Source organism: Vicugna pacos, chromosome 3, assembly GCF_048564905.1.
Source record: "Vicugna pacos chromosome 3, VicPac4, whole genome shotgun sequence".
Classification (NCBI taxonomy): domain Eukaryota; kingdom Metazoa; phylum Chordata; class Mammalia; order Artiodactyla; family Camelidae; genus Vicugna; species Vicugna pacos.
Window position 1 is genome coordinate 92,603,268 of NC_132989.1, and position 11,428 is coordinate 92,614,695.

The window sequence follows — 11,428 nt, forward strand, 5'->3', positions numbered from 1 at the left end:
ACTGTGATTAAATCACAATACTTGGCCTTTATTGAGTGCTTCCTGTATGCCTGGGATTATTTATTGATTCAATCAACAAATCATTATTGAGTGCCTACAGTGTGTCAGACACTGTTCTTGGCACTGGAGATCCAGCACTAAATATGAGAGATAAACACTTCTGACCTTAAGACGTTGACAGCCTAGTGGCGGGGGTGGGGAAGACAGACACAAGTAAGTGTAGAAAGGTATGGGATGTGAGGTGGTGCTGAGGGGAGCCATGAGGCATGGAAAGATAGGGAGGGCTGGGATGGGGAGGCAAGCTTATACAGGGTGTTCAGGGAGGGTCCTCCTGAGCAAAGAGCTAAAGGAGGCGAGGTAGTAGGGGAGCAGGCCACGTGGCATTCTGGAGGAGATGTCCCAACAGAGGGACAGCACGTGCAGAAGTTCTGACACTGCAGCATGCCTGGAAAGTCCAGGGAAGAGCAACGAAGACAGTGTGGCTGGAAAACAGGGAGCAAAGGATCAGGAGAGGGTGAGGTCCGGAAGGTGGCAGGTGAGATTGAGTAGGGAAGTTTGTAAAGCTTTGAATGTGATTTTAAGGACTTGGACATTTCATTCTGAGTGATATGGAAAGTTGTGAGGGATTTGAGCAGAGAGGGGTGGCATTCATTACTTTTCCTTCATCATTCTTTCAGTTTTCTTTGATTTGCATTTCTGTTTTTATAATTTTTAATAATTAAAAAAATGTTTTTGTCAGTCCCTGCCCAGTTCCTAGCTTTTCAACGAGTTGCTGTGTGTTAGCAGTTCCTGCAGCCATAACAGCTGTTTGCTCCAGACTCCTAGACATGCTTCGTTGGCCCTGAAACTACTGAGAAGCTGTCTGGCGTCTGTCAGTAGTCTCATTTATTTACTAACCGGATGTGGACATAACCTTTGCCTGCTTCTGCCTGAGGGGATCCTTGGCATCTCCCTCAAGAGGTTAGGCTGTTTTGGTTTCTAGAACTGTTTAGGAGACTGGTGCTTGATAGAAACTACCTTCTAGCCCTCGGTCTGCCGAGGGGCTGCTGCCTGCCTGATGGGCTGCAGTGTCTGCTGTGACCTGACGGTGAAGTCAGGCTTGGGGCTTCCCCCTTAAATTGACTTGTCCTCATCTCATTGGACCTTGATGACTGCCTGCATGTCTTCTAGATCTTAGGTGCCATATCACTTGGTTGTTATTCTTACCACCCTTTTAGACATATGTTGGGGTCTGTTATTCTCCCATTTGTGACCTAGCTGCTCCCCAAATTTTTGTTCTCAAACCCTGTGTGCTGCATATGAGAATTTCCTCAGAACCAAATTTCTATTAATTCCTTCTTTATCAAATCTTGAGTCCATCTAGTTTTTTGTTGTTGTTTTCGTTGTTTAAAAAATATTCTATTTTTTATGTATAACTATTATTATTTTCTTCTGTTTTTCTATAGTAATTTCTAATTCTCTTTGAACAAATATTCACCCTTTCTTTATCTCTATGAACATTCAGATTACTTTTTATAATTCTTCGGTGGAACATTCTTTGATTATTAAATCACCTGAAGGGGATTCTTTTTCCCCTTGTGGGGTGTGGATTGTGGATTTTGTTGGCTTCCTTTCTTCCTCTGGTATGCAGGATAGTTTTTTGAGTGGGATAATTTTGTCTTCTCCCTTTTTTTCTCTTGTGCTCACCTCCTCCTTGTCTAGGGGTTTTCTCTCCTGTCTCCATCCAGCCCTCTGAACTCCCAGTCTGGAATCAGGTGTTGTGATGTGTTGCGGCTCCTGTTTTGTTGTGATGTTTGATATAGTGCGGATGCACTCTGCAAGCCGGTCCTGAGCATCAGTTATGCTTTGTCAAGCAGCCTTGCAGAGCATACAGTTTGTGAAGTCTTGGGCAGTTTTCTCAGTTTCCCCCAGGAGCAGTGAGGAGGGAGCGGTGGGCAGAGGGGAGTACTTCCCTGCCAGCAGGCACCTGGCTTCAGGCAAGGAGCCTGAATCCTCTTCCACGTCTGCCGTAGGGTATTAAGTGCTTCTTACTCACAGTCACTGGAATCTTAAATGCCCCTGTCTGTTTCCAGACTCCAGACCCTGCAGATTCTGGCCTTTAGCCATAGGCTCTGCTTTGCATTTGTGTTCCTAATGATATTTATTTTGTTTTGAAGCCTGGTTATAGATCTTAGATTTTCTTCTTTTAGATTTTTTTCAATTATTCTTTGGAAGGAAAAAGGTATATTAGATTATGAAATTAATTTACCATCTTGGCTGGCGTTTTCAGGTAGATTTTTAAGTAGAAATTGAGAGTGCTATTTTTGTCAGTTTTGTAACTGATGAAATCATAATTTTCTTACCTGTATGTCTTAGTCTGCTTGAGTTGCTATAACAAAATATCACAGACTGAGTGGCTTAAACAACGAGCATTTATTTCTCACAGTTACGAGTGCTGGGAAGTCCAAGATCAAGGTGCTGGAAAATTCATTTCTTGGTGAGAGTCCTCTTCCTGGTTTGCAGATGGCCTGGTTTGCGTATCTCTCTGTGTGCTCACATGGCCTCTTCTTTGTCTTAACTCCGAGGAATAGAGAGCTCTAATGTCCCTTCCTCTTCTTTCTCTTATCGAAGTATAGTTTATTTACAATGTTTTGTTAGTTTCAGGTGTACAACAGAGTGATTCAGATCTATCTATCTATATATATGTTTTTTATTTTTCAGAGTCTTTTCCATTATAGGTTATTACAAGATATTGAATATAGTACCTTGTGCTATACTGTAGGACCTTGTTGTTTATCTATTATATATATAGTAGTTTGTATCCACTAATTCCAAAATACCTAATTTATACCTTCCCCCCTTTCCCCTTTTGTAACCATACATTTGTTTTCTATGTCTGTGAGTCTGTTTCTGTTTTTTAAAAAGTTCATTTGTGTCATTTTTTTTTAGATTTCACATATAAGTGATACCATATGATATTTATCTTTCTCTGTCTGACTTACTTCACTTAGTATGACAGTCTCCAGGTCCCTCCATGTTACTACAGTTTGCATTATTTCACTCTTTTTTATAGCCAACTAATATTCCACTGTGTGTGTGTATGTGTGTATATGTGGCACATCTTATTTATCCATTCATTTGTCAATGGACATTTAGGTTGCTTCCATGTCTTGGTTATTGTAAATAGTGTTGCTATGAACATTGGGGTGCATAGATCTTTTTGAATTACAGTGCCCAGGGGTGGGATTGATGGATCATATGTAACTCTTTTTTTGTTTTTTAAGGGCCCACCATACTATTCTCTACCAATTTACATTCCCACGAACAGTGCAGGAGGGTTCCCTTTTCTCCATACCCTTCCAAGCATTTATTATTTGTAAACTTTTTAACGATGGCCATTCTGACTAGTGTGAAGTGATACCCCATGGTAGTTTTGACTTGCATTTCTCTAGTAATTAGCAGTGTTGAGCATCTTTTCATGTGCCTATTGGGCATCTGTATGTCTTCTTTGAGAATCTCTTTCTCTTCTTACAAGGGTTCTTGTCCCATCATGAGGGCATCACTTTCATGACCTCACTAAACCTAATTACCTCCCAAAGAGGTTAGGACTTCAACATGTGATTTTTTTTTTTTTTTGTGTGGGAGACACAAACGTTCAGTCCATAGCATTGAGCTATTACTACGTTATTGTTTCTCAGTTAGTTTCAGAACCATAATTCAAGTAATGTCTACAGGTATATTGATTTTTAATTTAAAGAAAGAGACTAAAGAGTTTCTGCAGTCCTTACCAACTGAGCTAGTTTTAGAGTTGTCCACATCAGAAGCAGAAAGAATCCAGGCCCTGGGCCTCTGGGCACAATCTTCTAGAATTTTAGCCATTATGTGAGTGATTCAATTTAGTGAATCAGCCCATTTCTGTGATTTCAACTAATAACAGCAAGCACTGGGAGGAAGGTGGCAACTTGTTCAGAGCAGTAAGTCTCTCATTTGGATCCTTAGCTGTACAAGGAGAAAAACAAATGTAAATATTTAATAGCAAAATCATGCCTTTGTCCTTATCAATGACTGCCAAATAATCCACACATTGAAAATGAGTCACACATAACAGTCTTTGGTGTTTCTGCCTTTTGTTCTTCCTGTTTAGAGAATGAAGATGAGTTTAGAAATCTAATTACTGTGTTGCCAAGTAAGATGAGAGAAGTGATCCAGAGCAAGGACATTCCTGCAAACTCAGCTCCAGGTTGGCAATGAGAATCTAACTCCTGCTGGAGGACAGGTCCTGCCCTGGGGTGTGAGGGGTTTCACGGCTGTTTTTAAGAATCTTACATTATCAGAAAGAGGCAAGGGATCCTATCTCCAGGGACTCTTTATCTGAGAACACCAAATAGTAAACATTAAACTTTGGCTAGCAAAAGCTACATTCAGGAATACAGATATACATAGATCAATTGATCTGTCTGTCTGTCTGTCTATCTGTCTATCTATCAATCAATCATCTAGGCTAAGAGTTAATTAAATACCTTTTTTTCCCTACTAGAGTCTCTTGTCCTTCCTAACTGAATCTTCTTTGCTCATGGCTCATATGGCAGGCCTAGGAGTACCAGGAGACCACATAAAGTCTTCCCTACCCAAATTCAGTCTGGACAATGACCTATTTTGTATCCAGGGTAAAAGGATGTTTAGGCCAATCTGATTTTTTCTTATTTGGACCAAATTAGGAAATGTAGAGAGGAGTGGAAGGCATATCAAAGGACACATAGAATTAAGCTATGTGGTTGAGATCATAAATCAGGGCCAAGCTGGAGTTAGAAGAAAAAATATTAAAGGAGAGACATAAGAAAATGTATGAAGATAAAAAGAGGAAACCAAGAAATCAGTGATGGTTTAGAAAAGGGCAAGCGGAGATATTAGTGACATATCACTACAGGGCAGCCATAAACTCTGAAAACAGATAAAATTATCATGCGTTGAAACACAATACCAATAAACTATTTATTATGTGTTTGGCTATATTTATAGACTTGGTGTCCAGGCTTCGGTGGAGATTCTGTAGCCTGTCTCTACTGTGGATCCCACTCTAGTTGCGTGACTTCTCCTACATTCCTGTGCATTTGTATTCATACAACGTCCTCACTGTTGCCAACATCACTTTATTACTTGGGATAACTAAAGTGAGCCTCCTTTTCCTTGTAACCAGAAGATGCTAACTGAGCCAAACTCTGAGAGTAGAGCCCATTTCCTAACATGGGTTTATATACTTTCTTTGGGTTTTCTTTGTTTTCACTTTTCTTGTGCTCTGTGAAACATTTTGGCTTCTGGGATGTGTAAAACACATTTTCTTCATGCTGTACATTGATTAGTGCCTTTTTCCATGTAAATGTTTCTATATTATAAACTGTAGTGTTTGATTTAAACCATAGATTTGTATGTGCAGCACAGAAAACAAACCGTTCAGTTTACTTCTGTCTAATAATAACTCTAATACCGTGCTTGCCAAAACCTCCATTAAAGACATATGCCTTGACTCATTGATTCCAACAATACGGAAAAGCACCATTTCCCAGCAGCTGGAGATTTGATGTTGCTTTTGAAGAGAAAAAAAAAGGATCCCATGAAAATATTTATATAGCTAGAAAACCCTGGGAAGCCCTCAGTAGCAGGCGGGATTCTGGGATCCCCAGTAGAAGAGTATCAGGAGTTCCTGAAAGGGTGTAATTTGGCTCATCATGAGAACAAGGTACACATGGATGAGACCAGTAACACAGAATGAAAGCCAAATTTTAAATAGTAAAATTGGGGAACAGGGGCATGAAGAAGAGAAGCAAAAATAAAACAAATCTCAGATTGAGAATATTATTAATAATTAAACCCAAACTTTATGCTCAGATTCTCAGTAGCCCAGGCAAGAGGAAAACCAGATGATAATGTAGTTCTTCTTGTCTGACAATAGAATGTACCATATATTAGCTTTTTAGAATAACTTTTTCCTGTCCCTTTCATCTGAGGTGAATGTATCATGAGGTTCTTATAAAGAAAGCACTGAAAAAAATTATGAATCTCAACCTACAGCCTGGACATCAAGTCTGTAAATTCATTAAAATACAAAATTATGCAGTAGATAGCATTTTTTTTAAACTAAAAATTCACATGGATTCCACTTCCAGTGTCTTTTCATAGTGGCCCTTGATGAAAATCAAACTCTTTAAAGGTAATTTTTGTAAAGGCATTTATGAAAGCTTGGAGTGGAGATTGAGTGATATGTTCAAGATGCTTTGCTGCTCTGTAGCTTCTCTGGGTGCAGAATAAGACTTATTGCCTATAATATTAATAGATATGAATAAACTGCTCAGTTGGAATGTAGAGGACTGAAAAGCATTCGGAGGTTCTGATTGGGAGAAGATCAATAGGATACGGTGAGTATGCATAATAAAAGAGTGTAAAATTGAGGATTTAAGGGTCTCTTGAAATACATTGTCCCCTTCTGGCTCCCTTTCAATATACTATCTCTTTTCTTCTTTTTCTTACTGTCAAAGCTCTGTCTCATTGAGACTGGTTTTAATCAAGCCCTGGTCGTATTAAAAAAAATAATAACAAATTACAAATAATCGTCTTCTTCTCCAAATGCTCATCATCTTCTTATATTTCTTCCCTCAAGCTAGAAATGTCTCATTTTTTCCCTCCCTCTTACTTACACACAATCCTTTAGGTATCAACACCTTCATTCTGCCACGTTGTCAATTTTCAAATGTCTCCTCAGTCTATCTCTATGTCACTGCATTTGTGTTTGTTCATTATTTCTCAACTGGATTATTATAACAGTCTTCTAAATCACCTCCAGTTATATTTTCATATGATTCTAGGGTGATCTTTCTAAAATACCAGTTTTGTCCTCTACTTACAACCCTTCAATACCTCCCTCAAATCTTAAACACGGAGCATGGATACAAGACTCTGAATGACCCAGTCTTTGCTTACACACCCAGGTGGTTTGACATTCTCATATAAACTTCTGTTATCTATTTCTACTGAACCATGTGCAGCTCCCTTGAAAATGTCACATGTATGCTCCTATGCTCTTTTGCTTGTCTCCATCTTCACCTGGAACAGGTTTCTCCATTGCCACCCAATTTTGCCTAACTCATCCTTATCTTTCAAAATTAAGCTTAAGTGATCTGCTCTTGTGCTTCTCATGTTGGGTTAGTTTCCTCAGCTTGGGGCTTTGGGAGCAGATCACTGTATGCACTTCCTTCCAGTGGAGTGTGAAGAGAAGGCAGTGCCACGGGGTCTAGAGAACTCTCCTAACCCTCTTCAGTTGCTGCATGTCATGGGCACAGAGTTGAGAGCTCAGTGCCATCATAGGGTGGAAATGGGCTTCTTGTGTTGAAAAATAGCTGCTCTGAGACATCTGTGCACATCCTAGAGGAAGACCAGGGAGTTATTAATGATCTCCTGAGAGACCACACTCTGGGGAGTAAGCTGACACAGCTGAAGATTGTTCAGTGCCTTCAACTGGATCAACCCAGGCTTGGCAAAGTCATGCAGTGCATCAGGCAGGGAAACCCCAAGGGCCAGGTGGTGCTCCCAATCACCAGGTGACCCTGGTGTACCTGGCAATGTGTGGATACCCATTGTGGAGCCAGGCCTACCTCAGGAACTTGGTTTCCTATTTGAAACAGAAGCAGGCTATAGGGGTGATCGTCCTGCCGGTGGGTGGGTCCAAGGCAGGGGAACAAATCACAAGCATACTGTATGCATCCCTGTCCTACTACTTTTCATAGTGGTACCTCCAGTCAGTGCTAAGGAGACCAGGGAAACTAAAGGAAGAACATAGAGTGATGGTTATCATCAGAGACACTGGCTGTCTTCTATAACTCTGTTTTTTTTTGTGTTTTTTTTTTTGCAGTTATTTTAAAATCTCATCTCCTCCCTCCCATATATTTTGGCTTTAATTCTCTCCTGGGTTATTTTAGTTCATTTGGTGAGGAACCAGAGGTCCTGTCTACCACCAAAGCCAAGTTTTTAGGTTTTGCTTTGTTTTTACAGTAATGAGAAGGGACTCTTGTTATGTTGATGTCTAGTGTACAAGATACTGTCTGCTGTGTTATGTGTTTTTTAATTTTTTGACTAACTGTATGGAGAGTTGTCAGAAAGGCCTCTGTTGAAGGACAGATTAAAAACACACACACACACACACACACACACACACTCACTCACTCACTCACTCACTCACACACACAGGGCCATGGTAGTGGCATGAGTGATCCCATAGCCAAAGTTCAGAGTTACCTGCTGGATCTCAGGGCTGTGAGGAATGAGGAAGAGATCTATATGGGTCTGAAAATCTTAGAGCTGAGTCAGAAAGAGGGGGAATTGCAGTTGCTCCTGGGGAGCAATTTCTAGGCAAAAAGTAGACCATGAATAGCCAGGTGCTGACTTTAGCATTGTCTATTGACTAGGAGAACAAGGGGCATCCTTTGGGTACCAATGGGCCCTAGAGCATCCCTGGGGACTCACACAGTAAAGAAGTGTAAGCCACATACTTCTTTTACTAACATCCACTCACTATTTTAGGGAAAGATGTGTAAATGTTTGGATCTAACTAAGCATTAAGTTAAATTAGACATTCTGTCTCTTTTTTCTGTTAACCAAGGTATGAGGCTCAAGAGAAAGGCGTCATTTAAAGAAAAATTAAGAAATTAAATTTTCTATGTTTATCTAAGTGGTATCATGACTTAAATTTTGTGAACTTGCTACATGCCTGGAAGAAAAAAAATTGTTTTAGAAAATATGCTTTAGTTATAGGAGATATATTTGCAAGAGTATGTATAGAAAAGTTCCATAAACTAGGCCTCCATAAACTTAGAACAAGTACTTTTTCTTCTTAAGGCCTTATACTCATTGTTCTTCCTCTCAGTGCTTTATGCTATTTTCTTTGTGATGTTTATTATTAGATTTTGCTTCTTCAGTGAAGATATCAGAGAGCCTAAGTCTTTTCTAGAAACCAGCATTTTACGCTTGTCTTCTTGCTTCCCATTCTACTGGATTTTGCCAGAACTCCCTGGTTGCCTAGTGTAAGAAAATATCATAATTATCAATATTTGGTCCTGGCCTACATGCTAATCAGATTATTATTGCTGAGAATTCAAAGGAGGAGAACAGAAATCTACTAAGAAGGAATAAATTGGTCCTCAGATTATAGTTCCAGGAAGCTGCACAGGAACAAAAGTTTGCCTGATGATGAAATAAGAGATCATGTAAGATGTAGATTTATATGGAGAGTGTAGCTCCGTGAGTTTAACTAGTCTAGACTCTAAGCTTCTGGAAGACAGAGAGCATGCTTTTAGCGCTGTCTTCAGCACCTTGTCTGTAGCAGGCTCTCACAAAGAGCCTGTATCAAAGATAAGTAATTTCTGAAATGAATTATATTTTTTTCCACTCTCTGTCCTCTCTGAATTCATTTACTGCTTCCCGGAATATGTTTCCTAAGTAGAATGTGAGATGCACTGGATATGCCCAAGTGAGATGTTGTAACTCTGGAGATAAATTCCTAATCTACCATCCATCATTCAGAGGATTTTAAAGCCATTAGACTGGGATTTTAAAATTGTAGAATAGATAAACAAGATTACACTGTATAGCACAGGGAAATATACACAAAATGTTATGATAACTCACAGAGAAAAAAATGTGACAATGAGTGTGTATATGTCCATGAATGACTGAAAAATTGTGCTGAACACTGGAATTTGACACAACATTGTAAAATGATTATAAACCAATAAAAAATGTTAAAAAAAGACATAAAAAAAATAAAGCCATTGGTCACAGTGTAATAGATATGCTTGCTGAACGCTGAAGTAAGGTATTTGACACTCATATTCTGAGCTATATATGCGACTCTAATGAATAAAACTGATTCCAGCAATAAAACTACTTGTGACTGAGGTAAATGAGAACCCAGAGAAATAATAGTTGTAACTTCCAAATCAGAGCCACTACTTCTGGCCATGGTGACTTCAAAATATATTCTAGAGCAACTGTGACTCTTGGAATAACTCCATAAAATGCAGTACAGCTCAGAAAGGAGATTCTTTTCCACTGGACATAATTAATAACTTTTGACTGATGACATTGTTTTGACATTCATATCAATGATTAATTCTTTTTTAAAGTAATTCCCACATTTAAAAAATTAAAATATGGTCAGTTTACAATGTGTCAATTTCTAGTGTACAGCATAATAGTTCAGTCATATATATACATACACATATTCATTTTCATATTTTTTCAATTATAGTTACTACAAGATGTTGAATATACTTCTCTGTACTATACATATCAACTTCTTGTTTATATATTTTATGTATAGTAGTATCTGAAAATCTCAAGCTCCCAGTTTATCCCTTCCTACCCCCTTCTCCTCAGTAACTATAAATTTGTTTTCTATGTCTGTGAGTCTGTTTCTGTTTTATAAATAAGTTTGTCTTTTTTTTTTTAGGTTCCGCATATGAATGATATCATATGGTATTTTTCTTTCTCCTTCTGGCTTACTTCACTTAGAACGACAATCTCCAGGTCCACCCATGTTGCTGCAAATGGCATTATTTTATTATTTTTTATGGCTGAGTAGTATTCCATTTTATAAATATACCACAGCTTCTTTATCCAGTCATCTGTCGATGGACATTTGGGTTGTTCCACGTCTTGGCTATTGTAAATAGTGCTGCTGTGAACACTGGGGTGCGTGTATCTTTTGAATTAAAGTTCCCTCTTAATATATGCCCAGGAGTGGGATTGCTAGATCATATGGTAAGTGTATTTTTAGTTTTTTGAGGAATCTCTATACTATTTTTCATAATGGCTACACCAAATTACATTCCTACTAACAGTGTAGGAGGGTTCCCTTTTTTCCACACCATCTTCAGCATTTATCATTTGTGGACTTTTGAATGACAGCCATTCTGACTGGTGTGAGATGATACCTCGTTGTAGTTTTGATTTGCATTTCTCTGATAGTGATACTGTACTTTTTTTTTTTTAATGTGCCTTTTGGCCATTTGTATGTCTTTATTGGAGAATTGCTTGTTTAGGTCTTCTGCCCATTTTTGGATTGGGTTTTTTTGTTTGTTTTTTATTATTAAGTTGTATGAGCTGTTTATATATTCTGGAAATTAAGCCTTTGTCAGTCTCATCTTTTGTAAATATTTTCTCACATTCCATAGATTGTCTTTTTGTTTTGCTTATGGTTTCCTTTGCTGTGCAAAAGCTTATAAGTTTAATTAGATCCTATTTGTTAATTTTTGGTTTAATTTCTATTGTCTGGGTAGTCTGCCCTAGGAGAACATTTGCTAAGATTTATGTCAGAAAATGTTTTACCTATGTTTTCTTTTAAGAGGTTTATAGTGTCTTGTCTTATGTTTAAGTCTTTGATCTATTTTGAGTTTATTTT

The 11,428-nt window shown here is 38.5% G+C and overlaps 1 pseudogene; it reads left to right on the forward strand.

The window, feature by feature from the left end:
- Positions 1-394: 394 nt before the first annotated feature.
- On the forward strand, positions 395-7,850 carry LOC102542391 (putative RNA-binding protein 15B; annotated as a pseudogene).
- Positions 7,851-11,428: the final 3,578 nt, after the last annotated feature.